This window comes from Paramisgurnus dabryanus, chromosome 4 (genome assembly GCF_030506205.2).
Source record: "Paramisgurnus dabryanus chromosome 4, PD_genome_1.1, whole genome shotgun sequence".
In the NCBI taxonomy this organism is placed as follows: Eukaryota; Metazoa; Chordata; class Actinopteri; order Cypriniformes; family Cobitidae; genus Paramisgurnus; species Paramisgurnus dabryanus.
The window spans coordinates 18,643,634-18,670,272 of NC_133340.1; the positions used below are offsets into that span (position 1 = coordinate 18,643,634).

Here is a 26,639-nt window from a genome sequence, read left to right on the forward strand (position 1 = left end):
TCGTTTGTCATTTTCCATCATTCTGTTCATGTGTTATTGTAAGGCATATGGTAAATGATTTTTTCGCTACTCCTTTTACAAATTTTGTTTATTTTATGCCAGGTTCTGCTCGTATAATGTTTGGAGCAATCCGCACAGAAATGACTGAACAGATTTTTCTTGCACCTAGGAATTTTTTGAGAAAAACCTCTGTAAAGTTGATCGTCCCTGTGATGTTGTCTATTTGTCATAGTTAATTACTTTATATTACATTTTATAGCGTTACTCTACGGAATGTTCTTCTTGTCTTCAATCTCACTTGAGCTTTTTGATTCTCATATACATTGTATTTCTGTGATTTCTGCTCTGCGGTGTCATTTCTACATCTTTGGTGATTGGCATATGTCAATGCTTGCATTTCTGTAATCTCTTTCCTGCTGCCCCTTGAGCTGTGTCTGCTGAGTGGCGCATCCATTAAGTCGTATGCATAGAGATCCTGAGTTCATGGGTTCGAATCCCACCTGAGGCAGGTGTTAATTTCTTCTATTAAAGTTTTGTTCTTTCCCACCTATTCTTCTTGACCTGTCTGTAGTTCACATATGTTCTATTTTTGCCATGTTTTCTGTTGCTGCTCTGCACTGCGGTGGTTCTGCTCTGTCATTGCAACGCTTTGGGTACTTGCTGCGCTTTGTGTTCTTGATGCACCTTGGGTGGTCAGTGAGCATTGGGTGATTGATACCTTCTATGTTGCTTGCTGTGCTTTGGGTGCTCATTGCGCTAAAGGTGCTTGGCCCCGAATCGCTGCTTGCAGCTATATTTAGGGGTCAAGCACCGAAGGTGCTGAGACACCTATTGCAATTGTTAGTATTATTATTATTATTCTTACTCTTGTCCAATGGGAGTCTATGGCAGCCCTATGAACCGTAAGTAGTAGAGTGATGAAATTTGGCACAGTTGTAGTGGTGGTCCTAAAAAGTCATGTGACCAAAAATGGGGTCTCTAGCAGTAACTCTATAGCGCCACCAGCAGTGCAAAAATTCAATGTTCAAACTGTTATAATTGGTGAACCATTTGATCTATGAAAATTCTACTTAGTACACGTGATTGCTCTCATCCCACTTATTGAATTTGATACTTTACAGTAAGACTCCACCCATTACAGTAGCGGCCATTTTGAAATGTACAGTATTTCGTTTTTTCGCTACTCCTCCTTCAAATTTGGTTCAATTCTTATGAGATTTGGCACATGTGATCTTTGGAGTGAGCCGCATAGAAATGACTGAACAGAATTTTGATATTTTTCTTTATTTAAAAGTAATTCATGCGTGAACTTAACGAGATTGACGCAAAATTGGTTCTGAAGCTGTATCTCGGTCATTCTTTGATCAATCGAGATGAAATTTGGTACGCTTCATGTCGACCATGAAATGGGGGTCCATGCCAAATTTGGTGACAGCGCCACCTATGGGTCATGAGATAGTAAAAAAGGCTATTTTTGCGCATAACTTCTGAATCGTTTGTCAGAAAATTATGATCTTGGTGTCTACGGATTCCTTACCTCATGCCGCATCTGTCGATGTGTATTATGCCGGGTTTGACCGAACCGCCTGTCCGCCATTTTGAAATTTGTCATAAATTGTTATAACTTTTGAAGTATTGGATATATTGGCGCAAAAATCGGTAGTAAGCTTTGGCATGATGTCCTGATTGTATCTGGGAAGTCAGAATACAGCGCCACCTAGGGGTTATAAACTATAACAGTTCTTATAGAACTGCTCATAACTTCTGAATACTTTGTCGGATATTAATTTTCTTTGTGAAATTGTATTCACTGGTTTATGCCGATTGCAACGATACCTCGTTTGTCATTTTCCATCATTCTGTTCATGTGTTATTGTAAGGCATATGGTAAATGATTTTTTCGCTACTCCTTTTACAAATTTTGTTTATTTTATGCCAGGTTCTGCTCGTATAATGTTTGGAGCAATCCGCACAGAAATGACTGAACAGATTTTTCTTGCACCTAGGAATTTTTTGAGAAAAACCTCTGTAAAGTTGATCGTCCCTGTGATGTTGTCTATTTGTCATAGTTAATTACTTTATATTACATTTTATAGCGTTACTCTACGGAATGTTCTTCTTGTCTTCAATCTCACTTGAGCTTTTTGATTCTCATATACATTGTATTTCTGTGATTTCTGCTCTGCGGTGTCATTTCTACATCTTTGGTGATTGGCATATGTCAATGCTTGCATTTCTGTAATCTCTTTCCTGCTGCCCCTTGAGCTGTGTCTGCTGAGTGGCGCATCCATTAAGTCGTATGCATAGAGATCCTGACCTCATGGGTTCGAATCCCACCTGAGGCAGGTGTTAATTTCTTCTATTAAAGTTTTGTTCTTTCCCACCTATTCTTCTTGACCTGTCTGTAGTTCACATATGTTCTATTTTTGCCATGTTTTCTGTTGCTGCTCTGCACTGCGGTGGTTCTGCTCTGTCATTGCAACGCTTTGGGTACTTGCTGCGCTTTGTGTTCTTGATGCACCTTGGGTGGTCAGTGAGCATTGGGTGATTGATACCTTCTATGTTGCTTGCTGTGCTTTGGGTGCTCATTGCGCTAAAGGTGCTTGGCCCCGAATCGCTGCTTGCAGCTATATTGGTCATTGTTTCTGTTAGTAAATTTTTCTTCTTCCCCAATGGGAGTCTATGGCAGCCCTATGAAGCGTATGTAGGAAAATGATGAAATTTGGCATAGTTGTAGTGGTGGTCATAAATAGTCATGTGGCCAAAAATGGGGTCTCTAGCAGTAACTCTATAGCGCCACCATTATCTCAAAAATTCAATATTCAAATGGTTATAACTCATGATCCATTAGATCTATGAAAATTCTACTTAGTGCATGTGATTGCTCTCATCCCGCTTATTGAATTTGATACTTTACATTAAGACTCCACCCATTACAGTAGCGGCCATTTTGAAATGTACAGTATTTCGTTTTTTCGCTACTCCTCCTTCAAATGTGGTTCAATTCTTATGAGATTTGGCACAGGTGATCTTTGGAGTCAGCCGCATAGAAATGACTGAACAGAATTTTGATTTTATTTTTTATTCAAAAGTTATTAATGCGTGAACATAACGAGATTGACGGAAAAATGGTTCTGAAGCTGTAGCTCGGTCATTCTTTGATCAGTCGAGATGAAATTTGGTACACTTCATGTCGACCATGAACTGTGGGTCCATGCCAAATTTGGTGACAGCGCCACCTATGGGTCATGAGATATGAAAAAAGGCTATTTTTGCCCATATCTACTGAATCGTTTGTCAGAAAATTATGATCGTGGTGTCTACGGATTCCTTGGCTCATGCCGCATCTGTCGATATGTATTATGCCGGCTTTGACCGAATCGCCTGTCTGCCATTTTGAAATTTGTGATAATTTGCTATAACTTTTGAAGTATCAGATATATCGGGGCAAAAATCGGTAGGGAGCTTCAGCATGATGTCCTGAGGAAATCAGAGAATAGCGCCACCTAGGGGTTATAAACTATAACAGTTCTTTTAGAATTGCTTATAACTTCTGAATTCTTTGTATGGCATGTAAGCTCTTTTCTGCTGCTCATTGAGCTGTGTCTACTGAGTGGCACATCTGTCTAAGTTGTATGCATAGAGATTCTGAGTTCATGGGTTTGAATCCAGCCTGAGGCAGGTGTTAGTTTCTTCTATTAAAGTTTTGTTCTTTCCCACCTATTCTTCTTGACCTGTCTGTAGTTCACATATGTTCTATTTTTGCCATGTTTTCTGTTGCTGCTCTGCACTGCGGTGGTTCTGCTCTGTCATTGCAACGCTTGGGGTACTTGCTGCGCTTTGTGTTCTTGATGCACCTTGGGTGGTCAGTGAGCATTGGGTTATTGATACCTTCTATGTTGCTTGCTGTGCTTTGGGTGCTCATTGCGCTAAAGGTGCTTGGCCCCGAATCGCTGCTTGCAGCTATTTAGGGGTCAAGCACCGAAGGTGCTGAGACACCTATTGGAATTGTTAGTATTATTATTAGGGGTCAAGCACCGAAGGTGCTGAGACACTTATTGGAATTGTTAGTATTATTATTAGGGGTCAAGCACCGAAGGTGCTGAGACACCTATTGTAATTAGGGGTCAAGCACCGAAGGTGCTGAGACACCTTTTGGAATTGTACTTTTTTCTTCTTCTTAGCCATTGGTGTCTATGGCAGCCCTATGAACCGTATGTAGGAAAATGATGAAATTTGGCACAGTTGTAGTGGTGGTCATAAATAGTCATGTGGCCAAAAATGGGGTCTCTAGCAGTAACTCTATAGCGCCACCATCATCTCAAAAATTCAATGTTCAAATGGTTATAACTCATGATCCATTTGCTCTAGGAAAATTTTACTTAGTACACGTGATTGCTCTCCTCATGCTTATTGTTTTTAATACCTTACAGTAAGACTCCACCCATTACAGTAGCGGCCATTTTGAAATGTACAGTATTTCGTTTTTTCGCTACTCCTCCTTCAAATTTGGTTCAATTCTTATGAGATTTGGCACATGTGATCTTTGGAGTGAGCCGCATAGAAATGACTGAACAGAATTTTGATATTTTTCTTTATTTAAAAGTAATTAATGCGTGAACTTAACGAGATTGACGCAAAATTGGTTCTGAAGCTGTATCTCGGTCATTCTTTGATCAATCGAGATGAAATTTAGTACGCTTCATGTCGACCATGAACTGGGGGTCCATGCCAAATTTGGTGACAGCGCCACCTATGGGTCATGAGATAGTAAAAAAGGCTATTTTTGCGCATAACTTCTGAATCGTTTGTCAGAAAATTATGATATTGGTGTCTACGGATTCCTTACCTCATGCCGCATCTGTCGATGTGTATTACGCCGGGTTTGACCGAACCGCCTGTCCGCTATTTTGAAATTTGTCATAAATTGTTATAACTTTTGAAGTATTGGATATATTGGCGCAAAAATCGGTAGGAAGCTTTGGAATGATGTCCTGATTGTATCTGGGAAGTCAGAATACAGCGCCACCTAGGGGTTATAAACTATAACAGTACTTATAGAACTGCTCATAACTTCTGAATACTTTGTCGGATATTAATTTTCTTTGTGAAATTGTATTCACTGGTTTATGCCGATTGCAACGATACCTCATTTGTCATTTTCCATCATTCTGTTCATGTGTTATTGTAAGGCATATGGTAAATGATTTTTTCGCTACTCCTTTTACAAATTTTGTTTATTTTATGCCAGGTTCTGCTCGTATAATGTTTGGAGCAATCCGCACAGAAATGACTGAACAGATTTTTCTTGCACCTAGGAATTTTTTTGAGAAAAACCTCTGTAAAGTTGATCGTCCCTGTGATGTTGTCTATTTGTCATAGTTAATTACTTTATATTACATTTTATAGCGTTACTCTACGGAATGTTCTTCTTGTCTTCAATCTCACTTGAGCTTTTTGATTCTCATATACATTGTATTTCTGTGATTTCTGCTCTGCGGTGTCATTTCTACATCTTTGGTGATTGGCATATGTCAATGCTTGAATTTCTGTAATCTCTTTCCTGCTGCCCCTTGAGCTGTGTCTGCTGAGTGGCGCATCCACTAAGTCGTATGCATAGAGATCCTGAGTTCATGGGTTCGAATCCCACCTGAGGCAGGTGTTAATTTCTTCTATTAAAGTTTTGTTCTTTCCCACCTATTCTTCTTGACCTGTCTGTAGTTCACATATGTTCTATTTTTGCCATGTTTTCTGTTGCTGCTCTGCACTGCGGTGGTTCTGCTCTGTCATTGCAACGCTTTGGGTACTTGCTGCGCTTTGTGTTCTTGATGCACCTTGGGTGGTCAGTGAGCATTGGGTGATTGATACCTTCTATGTTGCTTGCTGTGCTTTGGGTGCTCATTGCGCTAAAGGTGCTTGGCCCCGAATCGCTGCTTGCAGCTATATTTAGGGGCCAAGCCCGCAGGGCGGCAGGCCACTATTGCAATTGATGGTTTTCTTATTATTATTATTATTAGGGGTCAAGCACCGAAGGTGCTGAGACACCTATTGTAATTGTTAGTATTATTAGGGGTCAAGCACCGAAGGTGCTGAGACACCTATTGTAATTAGGGGTCAAGCCCCGAAGGGGCGTAGAACCCTATTGTTATTGTTAGTTTTCTTATTATTATTATTATTATTTTTCTTCCTCGTTCTTCCGCCGAAAGTCAATGGCAGCCCATAGAACCGTACATAGGAAAGTTATGAATTTTGGCACACATGTAGAGGACAGTCTCAGAAGTTACTATAGCAACATTGGTGTGTCTGACTCAAACCCTCTAGCGCCACCAACAGTCCAAAAATCCACTTATGTTCATGCTCATAACTTCTGACCCATGAGTCCTAGAAACTAAATTCTTGTTTCCTCTAAATCCCTGGCTCATGATGATTCAAATGCACACATTGATGTAATTTGTGTCATGCACATCTTTCCGCCATTTTGAATTTTTCGTAAAACCTACTTTTTCGAACTCCTCCTAGACCGTTTGTCCGATTTGCATGTCCTTTGGTATGTAGCATCTAGAGACGCCCAAGACAAAAAGTTATCAAAAGCTTTTTGATAGACCAATGCGTTCTCATATAAATTGACAACATATATGGCGGCGAGCATGCCAAAACGGACGTGAGGCCTTATCTTCACAAAACTTTATTGTATCGACACGAAACTTGGTATATGTCATAACAGTCATGACCTGAGGGTGCCTGCAACAGTTCGTCACAGCGCCACCTAGTGGTCACGAGATTCGAAAAATGCCTATTTTCGCTTATAACTACTTCAAACTTGAGTCTAAAATCATGAAGTTGGTCTTGTTAGATTCCTTGAGGCATGCCGAGTCAAACGATACCAAATGGTTTTCGGTCGGCCATTTTGGGTGTCGGCCATTTTGAATTTTCTCATTAAGTTCAGTATTTCACAAACAGAGTGACGTATCGCTACGAAATTTGGCATGGTTCATCAGTGACATGTTCTGAGCACACCTATAAATCTTTAGAACGGCGCCACCTAGTGGTCAGGATATGTAAAAATTTTTTTTAAAATCTTTATATCATTTGATTAAATTGCCACTATGACATAAGACTTCACTCTATTGATTCCTTGGCTCATGCTGAGTCCGACTGTACCAAATATGTCTGAGTCAAACCTACTACCTGTCGACCATTTTGAATTATATTGAACAGCTACTTTTTCGAACTCCTCCTAGAGCGCTCGTGTGATTGGCTTGATTTTTGGTATGCATCATCTAGAGACACTCTAGACAAAAAGTTATCAAAAGATTTTCGGTAGACCTATCCGTTGTTGTATAACGCATCAAAGAATGCGAGAGGTAGCACGCCAAAATGTGTTTGAGCCTGTATCTTCGCAAAACTTTTGCGTATTAATATGAGACTTGGTATATGTCATAACAGTGATGACCTGAGGGTGCATGCACCATTTCGTCACACTGCCCCCTACTGGTCACGAGATATAAAAAATGTCTATTTTTGCTTATAACTACTGCAAATTTGAATTTAAAATTATGAGACTGGTCTTGTTAGATTTCATGAGGCATGCCGAGTCAAACGATACCAAATGGTTTTTGGTCGGCCATTTTGTGTGTCGGCCATTTTGAATTTTTCTTTAAGTTCAAGTATTTCAGAAATGCAATTGCGTATTGTTATGAAACTTGGTGTGGTTCATCAGCAACATGTTCTGGGAGGACTTGTAAACTTTTCGGTGCCCCCTAGTGGTCAAGAGATTTGAAGCTATATCTCTGCATCTCTTTATCGTATTTACACCAAATTTGGTGGGTGTCATCACAATCAAGACCTGAGTCACAATTTATTTTTTGGTCAGTGCCCCCTAGTGGTCAAGTCATTTAAGGCTATATCTCTGCATCTCTTTATCGTATTCACACTAAATTTGGTGGGTGTCATCACAATCAAGACTTGAGTCACAATTTATTTTTTGGTCAGTGCCCCCTAGTGGTCAAGTCATTTAAGGCTATATCCCCGTATCGCTTTATTGTATTTACACTAAATTTGGTATGTGTCATCACAGTCATGACCTGAGGCACCATCTATTCTTTCGGCACAGTGCCACCTAGTGGTCTCAAGATACGAATAAATTGCTTTTTTTCATAAAACTAATGCAAACTTAGATGTTAAATCATGGCAGTCATCACGTATGAATCATTTTTTGCCATGTTTGGCTTGACCCCGGTATCGCTGCTTGCAGCTATATTTGTTAGTATTATTATTATTATTATTATTATTATTCCCCAATGGGAGTCTATGGCAGCCCTATGAACCGTACATAGGAAAATGATGAAATTTGGCACAGTTGTAGAGGTGGTCATAAATAGTCATGTGACCAAAAATGGGGTCTTTAGCAGTAACTCTATAGCGCCACCAGTAGTCCAAAAATTCAATGTTCAAACTGTTATAACTGGTGAACCATTTGATCTATGAAAATTCTACTTAGTACACGTGATTGCTCTCATCCCGCTTATTGAATTTGATACTTTACAGTAAGACTCCACCCATTACAGTAGCAGCCATTTTGAAATGTACAGTATTTCGTTTTTTCGCTACTCCTCCTTCAAATGCGGTTCAATTCTTATGAGATTTGGCACAGATGATCTTTGGAGTGAGCCGCATAGAAATGACCGAACAGAATTTTGATATTTATCTTTGTTCAAAAGTAATAAATGCGCAAACTTAACAAGGTTGACGCAAAAATGGTTCTGAAGCTGTAGCTCGGTCATTCTTTGATCAATTGAAATGAAATTTGGTACACTTCATGTCGACCATGAACTTGGGGTCCATGCCAAATTTGGTGACAGCGCCACCTATGGGTTATGAGATAATAAAATAGGCTATTTTTGCCCATAACTTCTGAACTGTTTGTCAGAAAATTATGATCTTGATGTCTATGGATTGCTTACCTCATGCCGCATCTGTCGATGTGAATTATGCCAGGTTTGACTGAACCGCCTGTCCGCCATTTTGAAATTTGACATAAATTGTTATATTTTTTGAACTATTGGACATATCTGTGCAAAAATTGATAAGGAGCTTTGACATGATATCCTGAAGGTACCTGAGAAGTCAGAGTACAGCGCCACCTAGGGTTTATAAACTAATTTGACATATGTTAATCCTTGTAGCTTTCTAATCTCTTTTCTGCTGCCTCATGAGCTGTGTCATCTGAGTGGCGCATCAAGTTAATCATATGTATTGAGATTCTGAGTTCCTGGGTTTGAATCCCACCTGAGTCAGGTATTTTGTTCTTCCTCATCAGTTCTTCTCAACCTGTCTGTAGTTCAAATGTGTTCTATTTTTCCATGTTTGCTGTTGTTGCTCTGCATTGTGGTGGTTCTTGCTGTGCTTTCTGTGCTTTGTGTGCTTTGTGTGCTTGCTGTGCTTTGGGAGTTTGCTGTGCTTTGTGTGCTGGTTGTGCTTTGTGAGCTTGCTGTGCTTTGTGAGCTTGCTGTGCTTGCTGTGCTTTGTGTGCTTGCAGTGCTTTTTTTGTTGCTATGCTTTGTGTGCTTGCTGTGCTTTGTGTGCTTACTGTGCTTTGTGTGCTTGCTGTGCTTTGTGAGCTTGCTGTGCTTTGTGAGTTTGCTGTGCTTTGTGAGCTTGCTGTGCTTTGTGAGCTTGCTGTGCTTTGTGAGCTTGCTGTGCTTTGTGTGCTTGCTGCGCTTTGTGAGTTTGCTGTGCTTTGTGAGCTTGCTGTGCTTTGTGAGCTTGCTGTGCTTTGTGTGCTTGCTGTGCTTTGTGAGTTTGCTGTGCTTTGTGAGATTACTGTGCTTTGTGTGCTTGCTGTGCTTTGCGTGCTTGCTGTGCTTTGTGTGCTTGCTGTGCTTTGTGTGCTTGCTGTGCTTTGTGTAATTGCTGTGCTTTGTGTGCTTGCTGTGCATTGTGAGCTTGCTGTGCTTTGTGTGCTTGCTGTGCATTGTGAGCTTGCTGTGCTTTGTGTGCTTTCTGTGCTTTGTGTGCTTGCTGTGCTTTTTGTGCTTGCTGTGCTTTGTGAGCTTGCTGTGCTTTGTGTGCCTGCTGTGATTTGTGTAATTGCTGTGCTTTGTGTGCTTGCTGTGCATTGTGAATTTGCTGTGCTTTGTGTGCTTGCTGTGCTGTGTGTGCATTGCGCCGAAGGTGCTTGACCCCGTGTTGCTGCTTGCAGCTATATTTGTTAGTATTATTATTATTATTATTATTATTATTCTGCTTCTTCTTCTTCTTCTTAGCCATAGGCGTCTATGGCAGCCCTATGAACCGTACATAGGAAAATGATGAAATTTGGCACAGTTGTAGTGGTGGTCTTAAAAAGTCATGTGACCAAAAATGGGGTCTCTAGTACTAACTCTATAGCGCCACCAGCAGTTCAAAAATTCAATGTTCAAAGGGTTATAACTTTTGATCCGCTTGATCTATGAAAATTCTACTTAGTGCACGTGATTGCTCTCCTCATGCTTGTTGATTTTAATACCTTACAGTAAAACTCCACCCATTACAGTAGCGGCCATTTTGAAATGTACAGTATTCCATTTTTTCGCTACTCCTCCTTCAAATGTTGTTCAATTCTTATGAGATTTGGCACAGATGATCTTTGGAGTAAGCCGCATAGAAATGACTGAACAGAATTTTGATATTTATCTTTGTTCAAAAGTAATAAATGCGCAAACTTAACGAGGTTGACGCAAAAATGGTTCTGAAGCTGTAGCTCAGTCATTCTTTGATCAATTGAAATGAAATTTGGTACACTTCATGTGGACCATGAACTTGGGGTCCATGCCAAATTTGGTGACAGCGCCACCTATGGGTCATGAGATAATAAAATAGGCTATTTTTGCCCATAACTTCTGAACTGTTTGTCAGAAAATTATGATCTTGATGTCTATGGATTGCTTACCTCATGCCGCATCTGTCGATGTGTATTATGCCGGGTTTGACCGAACCGCCTGTCCGCCATTTTGAAATTTCACATAATTTGTAATATTTTTTTAACTATTGGACATATCCGCGCAAAAATTAGTAAGGAGCTTCGACATGATGTCCTGAAGGTACCTGGGAAGTCAGAGTACAGCGCCACCTAGGGGTTATAAACTATAACAGTTCTCATGGAACTGCTTATAACTTCTGAATACTTTGTCTGATATTAATTTCTTTGTGAATTTGTATTCACTGGTTTATGCCGATTGCAACGATGCCTCGTTTGTCATTTTCCAACATTCTGTTCATGTGTTATTGTAAACATATGGTAGATTATTTTTTCGCTACTCCTTTTACAAATGTTGTTTATTTTATGCCAGGTACTGCTCGTATAATGTTTGGAGCAATCCGCACAGAAATGACTGAACAGATTTTTGATATTCTGTTCTCTTTCTTAGAAATACCACTCCAAAGTTGACCGTGCCTGTGACGTTGTCTATTTGTCATAGTAAATTAATGTGACTGTATATTACATTGTATAGCATTACTATACAGAATGATGTTCTTGTCTTCAATCTCATTTGAGCTTTTTGATTCCCATATACATTGTATTTCTGATAGTTCTGCTCTGCACTGTCAGTTCTGCATCTGTGTTGATTGGCACATGTCAATCCTTGAAGCACCTAAGCTGTTTTTTGCTGCCCTTTGAGCTGTGTTAGCTGAGTTGCGCATCTGGTTAACCACATGCCATGAGATTCTGAGGTCATGGGTTCAAATCCCATGTGCAGTGATATTTTGTCTTAACTTTTTTCTCACTTAAGTTTTGTGATTTTTATACAATACATTGTATTTCAGTTATTTGTGCTCTCTGTTGTCATTTCTGCACGTTTGGTAATTGCTGGATATCAATGTTTACAGCTCTAAATCTCTATTCTATAGCTTGGACACACCAACTCAGTGGTTTAATCGTTTACTCAGTGGCGCATGGGGTAACTGTTGTGCTTTGGGAACCTGAGTTCATGGGTTTGAATCCCATGTGCAGTGGTTTTTGTCTTAACTTTTTTCTCACTTAAGTTTTGTGATTTTTATACAATACATTGTATTTCAGTTATTTGTGCTCTCTGTTGTCATTTCTGCACGTTTGGTAATTGCTGGATATCAATGTTTACAGCTCTAAATCTCTATTCTATAGCTTGGACACACCAACTCAGTGGTTTAATCGTTTACTCAGTGGCGCATGCGGTTAGTGCGTTGCTTTGGGAACCTGAGGTCATGGGTTCGAATCCCAGCTCTTACTTTCACTTATTGAGATTTCCTTTTGTGTTCCCTTTAACACGTTCTTCTCGACCTGTCTGGTTTTCCACACGTGTTATATTTTTGCCATCTTTACTGTTGTTGCTCCGCACTGCAGTGGTTCTGCTCTGCATTTGCTTTGCTTCGGGTTCGGGCTCTGTATTGCGCGCTTTCTGCGCTTTGCGCATTTGCTGCGTCGTGTGGTTTTTGCTGTGCTTTGGGTGCTCATTGCGCTGAAGGTGCTTGACCCCGCAATTGCTGCTTGCAGCTATATTGGTCATTGTTTCTGTTAGTAAATTTTTCTTCTTCCCCAATGGGAGTCTATGGCAGCCCTATGAACCGTATATAGGAAAATGATGAAATTTGGCACTGTTTGTAGTGGTGGTCATAAATAGTCATTTGGCCAAAAATGGGGTCTCTAGCAGTAACTCTATAGCGCCACCATCATCTCAAAAATTCAATGTTCAAATGGTTATAACTCATGATCCATTTGCTCTATGAAAATTCTACTTAGTACACGTGATTGCTCTCCTCATGCTTATTGTTTTTAATACCTTACAGTAAGACTCCACCCATTACAGTAGCGGCCATTTTGAAATGTACAGTATTTCGTTTTTTCCCTACTCCTCCTTCAAATTTGGTTCAATTCTTATGAGATTTGGCACATGTGATCTTTGGAGTGAGCCGCATAGAAATGACTGAACAGAATTTTGATATTTTTCTTTATTTAAAAGTAATTAATGCGTGAACTTAACGAGATTGACGCAAAATTGGTTCTGAAGCTGTATCTCGGTCATTCTTTGATCAATCGAGATGAAATTTGGTACGCTTCATGTCGACCATGAAATGGGGGTCCATGCCAAATTTGGTGACAGCGCCACCTATGGGTCATGAGATAGGAAAAAAGGCTATTTTTGCGCATAACTTCTGAATCGTTTGTCAGAAAATTATGATCTTGGTGTCTACGGATTCCTTACCTCATGCCGCATCTGTCGATGTGTATTATGCCGGGTTTGACCGAACCGCCTGTCCGCCATTTTGAAATTTGTCATAAATTGTTATAACTTTTGAAGTATTGGATATATTGGCGCAAAAATCGGTGGGAAGCTTCGGCATGATGTCCTGATTGTATCTGGGAAGTCAGAATACAGCGCCACCTAGGGGTTATAAACTATAACAGTTCTTATAGAACTGCTCATAACTTCTGAATACTTTGTCCGATATTAATTTTCTTTGTGAAATTGTATTCACTGGTTTATGCCGATTGCAACGATACCTCGTTTGTCATTTTCCATCATTCTGTTCATGTGTTATTGTAAGGCATATGGTAAATGATTTTTTCGCTACTCCTTTTACAAATTTTGTTTATTTTATGCCAGGTTCTTCTCGTATAATGTTTGGAGCTATCCGCACAGAAATGACTGAACAGATTTTTCTTGCACCCAGGAATTTTTTTGAGAAAAACCTCTGTAAAGTTGATCGTCCCTGTGATGTTGTCTATTTGTCATAGTTAATTACTTTATTTTACATTTTATAGCGTTACTCTACGGAATGTTCTTCTTGTCTTCAATCTCACTTGAGCTTTTTGATTCTCATATACATTGTATTTCTGTGATTTCTGCTCTGCGGTGTCATTTCTACATCTTTGGTGATTGGCATATGTCAATGCTTGCATTTCTGTAATCTCTTTCCTGCTGCCTCTTGAGCTGTGTCTGCTGAGTGGCGCATCTGTTAAGTCGTATGCATAGAGATCCTGAGTTCATGGGTTCGAATCCAGCCTGCGGCAGGTGTTAATTTCTTCTATTAAAGTTTTGTTCTTTCCCACCTATTCTTCCTGATCTGTCTGTAGTTCACATATGTTCTATTTTCGTCATGTTTTCTGTTGCTGATCTGCACTGCAGTGGTTCTGATCTGTGATTGCTACGTTTTGGGTACTTGCTGCGCCTTGTGTTTTTGATTGGGTGCTCAATGCACATTGGGTGATTGATACCTTCTATGTTGTTTGCTATGCTTTGGGTGCTCATTTCGCTAAAGCTGCTTGGCCCCAAATCGCTGCTTGCAGCTATATTTAGGGGTCAAGCACCGAAGGTGCTGAGACACCTATTGGAATTGTTAGTATTATTAGGGGTCAAGCACCGAAGGTGCTGAGACACCTATTGGAATTGTACTTTTTTCTTCTTCTTAGCCATTGGTGCCTATGGCAGCCCTATGAACCGTACATAGGAAAATGATGAAATTTGGCACAGTTATAGACGTGGTCCTGAAAAGTCAAGTGACCAAAAATGGGGTCTCTAGCATTAACTCTATAGCGCCACCAGCAGTGCAAAAATTCAATGTTCAAATGGTTATAACTCATGATCCATTTGCTCTATGAAAATTCTACTTAGTACACGTGATTGCTCTCCTCATGCTTATTGTTTTAAATACCTTACAGTAAGACTCCACCCATTACAGTAGCGGCCATTTTGAAATGTACAGTATTTCGTTTTTTCGCTACTCCTCCTTCAAATTTGGTTCAATTCTTATGAGATTTGGCACATGTGATCTTTGGAGTGAGCCGCATAGAAATGACTGAACAGAATTTTGATATTTTTCTTTATTTAAAAGTAATTCATGCGTGAACTTAACGAGATTGACGCAAAATTGGTTCTGAAGCTGTATCTCGGTCATTCTTTGATCAATCGAGATGAAATTTGGTACGCTTCATGTCGACCATGAACTGGGGGTCCATGCCAAATTTGGTGACAGCGCCACCTATGGGTCATGAGATAGGAAAAAAGGCTATTTTTGCGCATAACTTCTGAATCGTTTGTCAAAAAATTATGATCTTGGTGTCTACGGATTCCTTACCTCATGCCGCATCTGTCGATGTGTATTATGCCGGGTTTGACCGAACCGCCTGTCCGCCATTTTGAAATTTGTCATAAATTGTTATAACTTTTGAAGTATTGGATATATTGGCGCAAAAATCGGTAGGAAGCTTCGGCATGATGTCCTGATTGTATCTGGGAAGTCAGAATACAGCGCCACCTAGGGGTTATAAACTATAACAGTTCTTATAGAACTGCTCATAACTTCTGAATACTTTGTCGGATATTAATTTTCTTTGTGAAATTGTATTCACTGGTTTATGCCGATTGCAACGATACCTCGTTTGTCATTTTCCATCATTCTGTTCATGTGTTATTGTAAGGCATATGGTAAATGATTTTTTCGCTACTCCTTTTACAAATTTTGTTTATTTTATGCCAGGTTCTGCTCGTATAATGTTTGGAGCAATCCGCACAGAAATGACTGAACAGATTTTTCTTGCACCTAGGAATTTTTTTGAGAAAAACCTCTGTAAAGTTGATCGTCCCTGTGATGTTGTCTATTTGTCATAGTTAATTACTTTATATTACATTTTATAGCGTTACTCTACGGAATGTTCTTCTTGTCTTCAATCTCACTTGAGCTTTTTGATTCTCATATACATTGTATTTCTGTGATTTCTGCTCTGCGGTGTCATTTCTACATCTTTGGTGATTGGCATATGTCAATGCTTGCATTTCTGTAATCTCTTTCCTGCTGCCCCTTGAGCTGTGTCTGCTGAGTGGCGCATCCACTAAGTCGTATGCATAGAGATCCTGAGTTCATGGGTTCGAATCCCACCTGAGGCAGGTGTTAATTTCTTCTATTAAAGTTTTGTTCTTTCCCACCTATTCTTCTTGACCTGTCTGTAGTTCACATATGTTCTATTTTTGCCATGTTTTCTGTTGCTGCTCTGCACTGCGGTGGTTCTGCTCTGTCATTGCAACGCTTTGGGTACTTGCTGCGCTTTGTGTTCTTGATGCACCTTGGGTGGTCAGTGAGCATTGGGTTATTGATACCTTCTATGTTGCTTGCTGTGCTTTGGGTGCTCATTGCGCTAAAGGTGCTTGGCCCCGAATCGCTGCTTGCAGCTATATTTGTTAGTATTATTATTATTATTCTGCTTCTTCTTCTTCTTAGCCATAGGTGTCTATGGCAGCCCTATGAACCGTACATAGGAAAATGATGAAATTTGGCACAGTTGTAGTGGTGGTCTTAAAAAGTCATGTGACCAAAAATGGGGTCTCTAGTACTAACTCTATAGCGCCACCAGCAGTGCAAAAATTCAATGTTCAAAGGGTTATAACTTCTGATCCGCTTGATCTATGAAAATTCTACTTAGTACACGTGATTGCTCTCCTCATGCTTGTTGCTTTTAATACCTTACAGTAAAACTCCACCCATTACAGTAGCGGCCATTTTGAAATGTACAGTATTCCATTTTTTCGCTACTCCTCCTTCAAATGTTGTTCAATTCTTATGAGATTTGGCACAGATGATCTTTGGAGTAAGCCGCATAGAAATGACTGAACAGAATTTTGATATTTATCTTTGTTCAAAAGTAATAAATGCGCAAACTTAACGAGGTTGACGCAAAAATGGTTCTGAAGCTGTAGCTCAGTCATTCTTTGATCAATTGAAATGAAATTTGGTACACTTCATGTGGACCATGAACTTGGGGTCCATGCCAAATTTGGTGACAGCGCCACCTATGGGTCATGAGATAATAAAATAGGCTATTTTTGCCCATAACTTCTGAACTGTTTGTCAGAAAATTATGATCTTGATGTCTATGGATTGCTTACCTCATGCCGCATCTGTCGATGTGTATTATGCCGGGTTTGACCACACACATCTGTCCGACATTTTGAAATTTGTCATAAATTGTTATATCTTTTGAACTATTGGACATATCCGTGCAAAAATCAGTTGGGAGATTCAGCATGATGTCTTGAAGGTACCTTGGAAGTCAGAGTATAGCGCCACCTAGGGGTTATAAACTATAACAGTTCTTATGGAACTGCTTATAACTTCTGAATACTTTGTCTGATATTAATTTCTTTGTGAAATTGTATTCACTGGTTTATGCCGATTGCAACGATACCTCGTTTGTCATTTTCCAACATTCTGTTCATGTGTTATTGTAAAGCATATGGTAGATGATTTTTTCGCTACTCTTTTTACAAATTTTGTTTATTTTATGCCAGGTACTGCTCGTATAATGTTTGGAGCAATCCGCACAGAAATGACTGAACAGATTTTTGATATTCTGTTCTCTTTCTTAGAAATACCACTCCAAAGTTGACCGTGCCTGTGACGTTGTCTATTTGTCATAGTAAATTAATGTGACTGTATATTACTATTACTATACAGAATGATCTTCTTGTCTTCAATCTCACTTGAGCTTTTTGATTCTCATATATATTGTATTTCTGTTAGTTCTGCGCTGCACTGTCAGTTCTGCATCTGTGTTGATTGGCATATGTCAATCCTTGCAGCACCTAAGCTGTTTTTTGCTGCCCTTTGAGCTGTGTTAACTGAGTTGCGCTTCTGGTTAACCACATGCCATGAGATTCTGAGGTCATGGGTTTGAATCCCATGGGCTGTGATATTTTGCCTTAACTTTTTTCTCAGTTAAGTTTTATGATTTTCATACTATACATTGTATTTCAGTTATTTGTGCTCTCTGTTGTCATTTCTGCACGTTTGGTAATTGCTGGATATCAATGTTTACAACTCTAAATCTCTATTCTATAGCTTGGACACACCAACTCAGTGGTTTAATCGTTTACTCAGTGGCGCATGCGGTAACTGCTGTGTTTTGGGAACCTGAGTTCATGGGTTCGAATCCCATGTGCAGTGTTTTTTGTCTTAACTTTTTTTCTCACTTAAGTTTTGTGATTTTCATACAATACATTGTATTTCAGTTATTTGTGCTCTCTGTTGTCATTTCTGCACGTTTGGTAATTGCTTGATATCAATGTTTACAGCTCTAAATCTCTATTCTATAGCTTGGACACACCAACTCAGTGGTTTAATCGTTTACTCAGTGGCGCATGCGGTTAGTGCCTTGCTTTGGGAACCTGAGGTCATGGGTTTGAATCCCAGCTCTTACTTTCACTTATTGAGATTTCCTTTTGTGTTCCCTTTAACACGTTCTTCTCAACCTGTCTGGTTTTCCACACGTGTTATATTTTTGCCATCTTTACTGTTGTTGCTCCGCACTGCAGTGGTTCTGCTCTGCATTTGCTTTGCTTCGGGTTCGGGCTCTGTATTGCGCGCTTTCTGCGCTTTGCGCATTTGCTGCGTCGTGTGGTTTTTGCTGTGCTTTGGGTGCTCATTGCGCTGAAGGTGCTTGACCCCGTATCGCTGCTTGCAGCTATATTATATATTTATTATTGAAATATATTTTAATATTTTTCATATAATTCCACAAATTCTATTTCCCAAACTCAGAGCAATAAAACACAGGCCTAAATAAGAACCATTTTTGCAAAATTGTTCTCGACTGTGTGTAGATCACCTTGTAACTTGTGTATAGATTAACCGGTTCTTGCCATGAATATACTCAGAGATGTTAGAATGCCTTAATAAATATATAAATAAATAGTCAATAAACGAAGCCAATTAGGCTACCTAAAACATTCAAAACATAATTTCCCGAGAAAAGATTATAAAGATTTATTGTAATACATTTTATAAGTAATGTCAAACTATTCATTATATTCCTTATCAGTTGGTGTTGCAACCCTACCTCAAGGCATTATGTGGTATAATTACGAAATATTTTATATTTATTCGTATTCATGGACACGCTTTTCTGCTTTTTTCGTGTGACCACATTTATTTCTATAAATAGTTTTTCGTGTCCCGCCCGGCTCGCACGACTTTATTTTTAATGTTATTTTGAGTATTGTTTTTCCTGTTTATTTTATTTTTAAATTATTGCTTGGTGTTGGGGTTAGATTTGGGGTTTGGGTTAGGATGTAATTTTATGTATTGGTATTGCAAAACTATGAAAATCATAGCAGATTTGTTTGTTAGTATTCGAAGGTTTATGGAGAAATATAAAAAGATAGGCTACTTGTGCAATAGTCATATTTGCATGAGTGGGAATACTAAAAAAATCTAACGACTGAAAAGTACTGTCAAACTTCCCAAACATGCAGTGTGACTGTACTAAATACAAATCTTTGACTAAAAAGAAGCCATTTAAAAAGTACTCATGAGTATAGCCATGGCAAATATTGTACCGCGTGAATTCCGCTTGTTAACCCTCAGAAACCTAATCAATCGTCGACGATTGAAAACGGCACCTCTGATTCATATTTAAATAACTTAATAACCGTAAAACGTAGCTTCTTACCGTTTTTTTCTGCTAATAGCTGAGGAGTTAGCCATCACGGGGATATATTTGGTGTCTTTCTAGCTTTTACAGAAAGTTTTTTATCCAGCCTGAAACTTGTCCCTCTTTTCGGAGTTGTTCAGCAATGCATCCAAACTCTTACATCCTAGATGTATCCACTTGATGTCCATAATTTATCGATTTTTCTATCGGGTTTACCGCTAGCTAAATGCTACAATGTCCACTGATGCTTTTTGTTTGTGTACGTCATCACGCATGTGTGCGTCATGACGCATGTGTGCGTCATCACGCATGTGGCTTGAGGCTTTGCATCAATAAATGTAATGAAAGCGCCTGGACTTTTTTTGTAAAAATTTAAATAATTTTTGATCTGTATAATTTATAATGTTCATTTCTGTGCTCAAGGACTCCAAAGACATGAGACAACTGTTTTACAGAGGAAAAATGCTTAGCTTTTATTATTTTGTGTGTGATTACAATAAATATATAATTGATTCAATTTCTGTTTTATTTTTTTATTTGTCTTTATGGTCCCATAACTTATTTTACATTCATGTGACATCAATACAACACACATATTCTGACAGTCCAACTTGTCCTGAAAAAAAAGATGTTTGTAGATTGTCTGTGCACTACAGGGTTGATGTTTTACAAGCTTTTTAAGAAAATAAAACCAGACGGACAATACATTGTAAAAATGACCTTAGGGCTCTTAGGGTTAATGTACCATGTAATTTGCAAATGTATCTTTCATTCATGTTTTTTTTTGTTGGTGCTAACACTAAAATTAGAGACATAAAAATAAATATATCTAAAATTATTATATTTATTTATTAATAATTAATTATTATTATATATATTTTTTATATATAGGTCTAACATTCAATATTAATATAAATATAAATGAACAATTATTACAAATCTATTTAATTAATAATGTCTTAATAATTATCATCATTCTTACCAGCAATGAGCTTAGCTCGATCATTATAAGCCAAGCCAATGCGCGTTATCTCAATAAAGAAACATGAAGCTCAATCAGCATTTATGCATTATGCAGAACTTGCTTGTCGTATTCTGTCCTCTTATTTTGAGTTTCTCTATTTTTTAGATATTGATTATTATTTACTGTTAGATCTTGTTATTCACCACACAGCAAATATCATCGTGTGTTTATTAAATCACGTGTACTGTAAGAGATTGAATCAATCCAATATTGATTTGATTCAACATCAATTCTTCATAAAACAAATAAATCCGGCAAAAATGTGCCAAAGCTTTCTGTTGCACTGTGTTGAAGCATCCACCAAATTACTTGCTTTTACATTCATGAAGTAAAAATTTAACAAAAAAATATTATTTTAGTTGTAATAAACAGATTAAAAATAAGATAATTTCCTCTTCACAAGAACGCGATTTGTGGTTCATTATTAAAAAACAAAAGCGCGCACACAGAAATCAACCGAAGACAAACCGAAATCATCACTTCAACAAAATTACCACATGACATTGTATTTTTAATAACTTTTCATATCTGTCATATAAATCAAACTTTATCTCTTGTCCAAAACTGAAGAAAGGTACGTTTTTACACTTGGTTGAACATTGCACCTAAGAGCCCTTTCTACGAGCTACTTAACGAACATTTGTGGTTCATTTGCGTTTCCCAAAGATGCACGTAACGATCGCTCGCATCTTTATTTAATATATTAAATATAATAAATATTTAATATAAAATACCAACTTTTCCAAAATACAAAAAAAAAAAAACTTTTACCAACTTGTACCAAATACGTTTTACTTCTTTATTAATTTATGTTTTGTCGTTTAAATTTGATTTCTCATTTTAATTTTTAATTTTTATAAGATTATATTATATATTTAATATAAAATATATTAAATATTTAATATAAAATAAACAAATAAGAACCCAATAAATAAATATAGCCTATTTAAAACATTACATTATCGTCATTGCAGGAGTGCAATTTGCTGGTTGTCCTGCAGGTGTCCTTGTAACTGTTGTCTTACGATGCACTTAAGAATTAACGATTACTCCAGACCACTCGTAGATCTTCGATGATTTTCAAGTGCTTGTTACGAAGCTTTTGGGAAATTCTAAGATGATTCGTACGATCGTTCCCTTACGAAAATACTCCATGGTTTTACTACAGTTAAAACTAAAAAAACCATGGTTACTGTAGTAAAACCATGGTAACCACAAAATAGCATGGTTTTGACAACTATGGTTTTTAAAAACCATAGTTAAACCATGGTTAGTGTAGTAAAACCATAGTTTTGCTGATAGTAATCCATTCACCAAAAACATGGTTACTACAGTTTTACCACAATAAAACCATGCTTAATTTTCGTAAGGGTTTTTACGATCTATGCTTTTGGGAAACCCTATCCTATCTGCGCTGTTTATAAAGGGTAGCGCGGCTTCACCAAATATAAAAAAATAAAATAATAAAATAAAACCATGCAGGTGCAGATTAATATTTATGAAAAAAAAAATGGTCCGAAACCCGTTAAGTTACAGAGAAGAAAGCACAATTTAAGACCTGACTTGTAAAGTTTAAAGATTAGCCTATTGCTACATCAGCGGAGGACTTTTATTTTGTTGAACAGACTTGAGGAACAACGGATGATGTCACATATTCACATTTTGGTTGACCAATTGGCGGAGAGGTGCGTCTAGCGACCGCCCACACGTCACAACGAATTTTAGAGTGGTTTATTCGTTTTTTACCAAAAAACAAAAAAAAACGAACAATCAACCCGAAATCTCGTTTTTCGTCTTTCGGTAAAAAAACGAAAAAAACGAACAAAGGAGCCGTTTTCTCGTTTCTGCTTACTTCATTTGAAGTTGAAAAACAAACTATCAAAAGGTACACGGACCCTCAATCAGGGTATCTTCCGTCCATTCCATATCCGTTTTAAAATAAAAAATGGAAAATGAAAAAACAAATCGATTTTTCATTTATCGTTTCCATTTACAAAATGAAAAAAAGAAAACGAAATATTGATACATTTTTCTAGTTAGCTTCTTAGTCTACTGAAAAATTCTTAAGGGCCGTTCACATTAACTATAACGTTAATCATATTTACATTGTAACAGACGTTAATTATAACAATAAATATATTAGCGTCCACATCACCGGACGATAACTGCAACTTTATGCAAATCATTAACCTTCATAGGCATGATATTGCATATTTTCTGTAATAAAAACTTTTGCAGTTGTTTATAGAATGTGTAAATATATTGTTCTTGTTGCATTTACACAGCGAGCAGATGTCCTCAACACGCTGCGTTTTACGTAACTCTAAACAGTGAATCTAGTAGTTTGTTTAATCTAATATCTTACATTTTTGGCGTTGTTAATGTAAAGTAAAAAGCATTACGTAGTCAATTTCACATGCAGTAACTCCATCAGTGCTGGATACCTGATATAATTTCATGTAATGGACCTCAGCTTCTTAGTGGCATCTGTCATTCAAATGCGCGTGCACTTGAAGTTCAAATAGATTTAATTGGCTGTCAATGGTTTATGGTTTATCAGTTGGGAAAATCGCTCAGAAATTGATCCAAACGATACCGTTCATTGTAAATTTATCGTTATAGTTGTGGTAACTTTGCTATTCTCTTTAATATAAAAGATTTTTAAAACAATATATTATAGCTATAATGTGAATGGTTCTTTATTGAGACGAGGAAAGCGAAGACTTCTAATAACATTTAGCAGGGCACGCAGATTTAATCATTAACATGATTAATTATCCTATGACTAATAAACTTTTACAATTATGCATTTAGTAGAGGCTTCAGAGTGCATTATAAGGCATTTTATCAATATTTGTGTTCCCTGTGTTCATGACCTCAGCTTTACCACTAAGCAATTTGGGACCAACTGGGAATGTTTTTTTCTGCACACCTTTCCAACATGGGCATACAAAAATGCTCTGCAATGTTTTGCAGATTTTGTGAAAAGTTGAAACGTGTAAAGTTACTGCCACTCCAATCATAGATATCTATAAATTAGATAAGTTTGTGGACTATTTTTAAGCTCATTATTGTTTGTTCATGTTATGTAAGGGGAGATTTCTTATGAGTGCAGTACATTACATAAAACACATTCAACCGGCAAAAGCAAATTGTTATTACTGATGATGATGATTGTGTCCATGGCTGGATATTGGGGGGTGATGAGGTGGGTTCTTTTATAGTGATCATGAATTCCAAGCCACTGGCAGATTGCATGTCATAATCTATGTGGCAGTGACTTTTCATGCTCTGCAAAACCTGCAAACATTCATTACAGAGCATTTTTGTACGCCCATTAAAAGGTGTGCAAACAATTATAAGTCATATGATCATTAAAAATCTTAATGATTACATCTGCGTGCCCTGCTAAAGGTGCAATTTCCGTGTATTTGCCCCCCCAGCGGTAACGTTTGTAAATGCTGGGGACAAAAGGTAGCTCTTTAGTTGAAAATTGGAAAATAAAGCATTTTAATATTTTCTTTATTTCATTTTTTTACAATTTAGTTTTAAAAAGTAAGACTGAAAAACTAAATATAGAAAAATGTATCAAATCATTCTTTTTAAAGCATCTTTCAATATTTTTCATTTTATTAAAGGAAACGATAAATGTAAATACGATTTGTTTATTTCGTTTTCCGTTTTTGATTTTAAAACGGATATGGAATGGACGGAAGATACCCTGATTATACTCTCTATGATGACTTTCACTTTGTAAAATGTAATTAATAGTTTCAGTAAACATAAATAATGACTTTTGTTTTTAAATAAATGAGTAAAACTGGTTTGATATAAAGAAGTTCAGACACACAAATGACAGCAATTCCTTATTATACTTTTACAGTACATCATGACGAAGTTCAGAACTTACCACACAATAAACCGGAATTTTAAATCCAACGTTTGTTTTAAAGTCTCGTGATGGCGTCTCTTTGGATTCTTCTTCCACTTCTCTCACATTCTTTGACATTTCTGGTAATCTGGTAATCGATCCAATCAGAACAAACAAATACTAAAGCCACCCCTAATCTCATAGTAATTACTGTGAAGTGGATTTAAGGATGTAACTGAGTTGACAATGATGTGTTGTCTGTTAGATTTCAGGGTGTGAAACTCAAAACATGAAACAGCTGTCAAGCGAATCCGGTGTGCACACCGTGATGACAGTGTTTAGTGTGAACACCTCCATCTAGCGGTATTTTACTGTAGTTACAGTTTTGTTTCTTTTTTGTTTTGTTTTGTTTTGTTTCAATTTGTTACAAAAATGTATATTTAAAAACAATGTTGCTGGGCTGGCATTTTTACACACCCACCAAACAAAAGAAAACGTATCTCTCTCTAAACCTGTTACCAGGGCTGCGTTCAGCCCCGACAAAACGTTACACAACGTTTATTAAACAGAAACGGTGATGCATTGAACACCCTGTTGTGATGACGCAAGAGTTGCAACTACGGTAGCTGAGAGGCCATTCTTTGTGTTCTTTTTTAATTGTTTCTAAAGCCTGATGAAATCGTTATAAATGTGTGTTTAATACTGTAAAATACCCTCGATGTTACAGTCACTGACCTTGCCGTCCAGAATGAAAGACAACATTCCAACTTGAACCCATTGAGCGAGCTGTCTCTTTACTACCGCGTGGTTTTATACATCTTGCCGCTGATTGGGCTGACATTTCTGACACACCCACCAAACAAGAGAAAACGCTTTTAAAACCATAGATATGTATATAAAGGCTAGATGGCTCAAGGCGGAGTCAGCTGTGTCGTCACTTGGCGGCCATCTTAGGTCAGTGCTGCCATAGTGCTGCTCCCTGCTGCTGTGGACGGAAGGTGAGTGACATACGCCAACTAAAATGCTCGTAACTTGCTGAATTCTTGACGGATTTACAAACGGTTTGGTTTTTTACAAACGTTATTAACGTGGCTATACTTCTGGATGCTTTAACATGTTTCATGAATTTTTTATTTATTTTTAGTATACGTATTCAGTGTCATAGGTACATCTTTGACGTTTATAACAAACCAATCCGTTTGAAAATCGGTAAAAATTAAGCAAGTTATGGTCATTTAAAAGTACCTGCATCATTAAAACTCAATGCTACGAGTGAGCGAGCGCCCTGTCCTAAGATGGCCGCCAAAATGCGGACGTTCCACTCAATTGGCCATCAGCGCGGACGAGCCATCTAGCCTTTATATACATATCTATGTTTAAAACCTGTTGCATTCCGTTGCACACCGTTTCCAGGAAACATGTCGTTTAACCCGGAAACCGTAGCAAAACGGCATCGGTTGCTTGAACATGCCCCCCTGGTTCTTCTCAAAGTCGATTGTAAAAGAACGATAACGAAAGTGGAAATGCAGCAATTAATTTTTCTGATGCTTGTCAGATGTTTTTAAACAGCAGATGTAAAGATCTCCAGATTATTTTAGCAGACATGCTAACCGCCCATTTTAAGACATGTAAAAAAATTTCAATAGTGTAGTATTACTCTGTCAGAATAAAACGTGAAAATATTTTGTGCTTGTGTTAAGGTCCTACGTTTACGTTTAACCAAAATCCCATTTAAAAACAGCAATGACTTCAGGACCATAGATTAAACTAGCAAACAATTTGCAAAATACACACTTTAATTTAACTAAGGTAATTGATGTCTATTTTAAAATATCCAGCAATATGATGGCTCAATCATATTTGGCCTTCGGGTGATGCAGCCACTGGAAAATGATATATATTCAAGAAATTGCAAGTTCAATAATATATTTTATTTATTGTATTATTTTCATTATTTTACAGGGTTTTAATTGGTTAATATGTAGATCTACATATTTGTTCAGGCAATATGTTTTTTGCAGTCATATGTATATGATAGTGTCTATGTTTCTCTGCAAATCTGCCTGAAGCCATCAATAAATACACAAACTAGAGCTTTACCCTGTGACAGTTTTTAATGTGAAAACAACACAACTCTGAGGTACACTCACTACAGACACAGGCATACAAGATGATGGAATGACACTTTTTGATCATATCCTTTTGTTGAGCTGCATGTTGAAAAACCAGTTCATATTATAACTTGATACATCAAAATGTTGTAAACATGATTTGTGCATTTTTATAGGCTAATTATTTCTAAG

General features: G+C 37.7%; 1 protein-coding gene across 1 annotated transcript in view; it reads right to left on the reverse strand.

The window, feature by feature from the left end:
• The window catches only part of LOC135760505 (NLR family CARD domain-containing protein 3-like), a 41,452-nt gene extending 16,865 nt beyond the window's left edge, over positions 1 to 24,587 (reverse strand). Inside the window, exon 1 of the mRNA XM_065274513.2 lies at positions 24,376 to 24,587. The gene's annotated coding sequence lies outside the window, so the exon portion shown is untranslated. The remainder of the gene's footprint in view (positions 1 to 24,375) is intronic.
• Between the last annotated feature and the right edge of the window lie 2,052 nt (positions 24,588 to 26,639).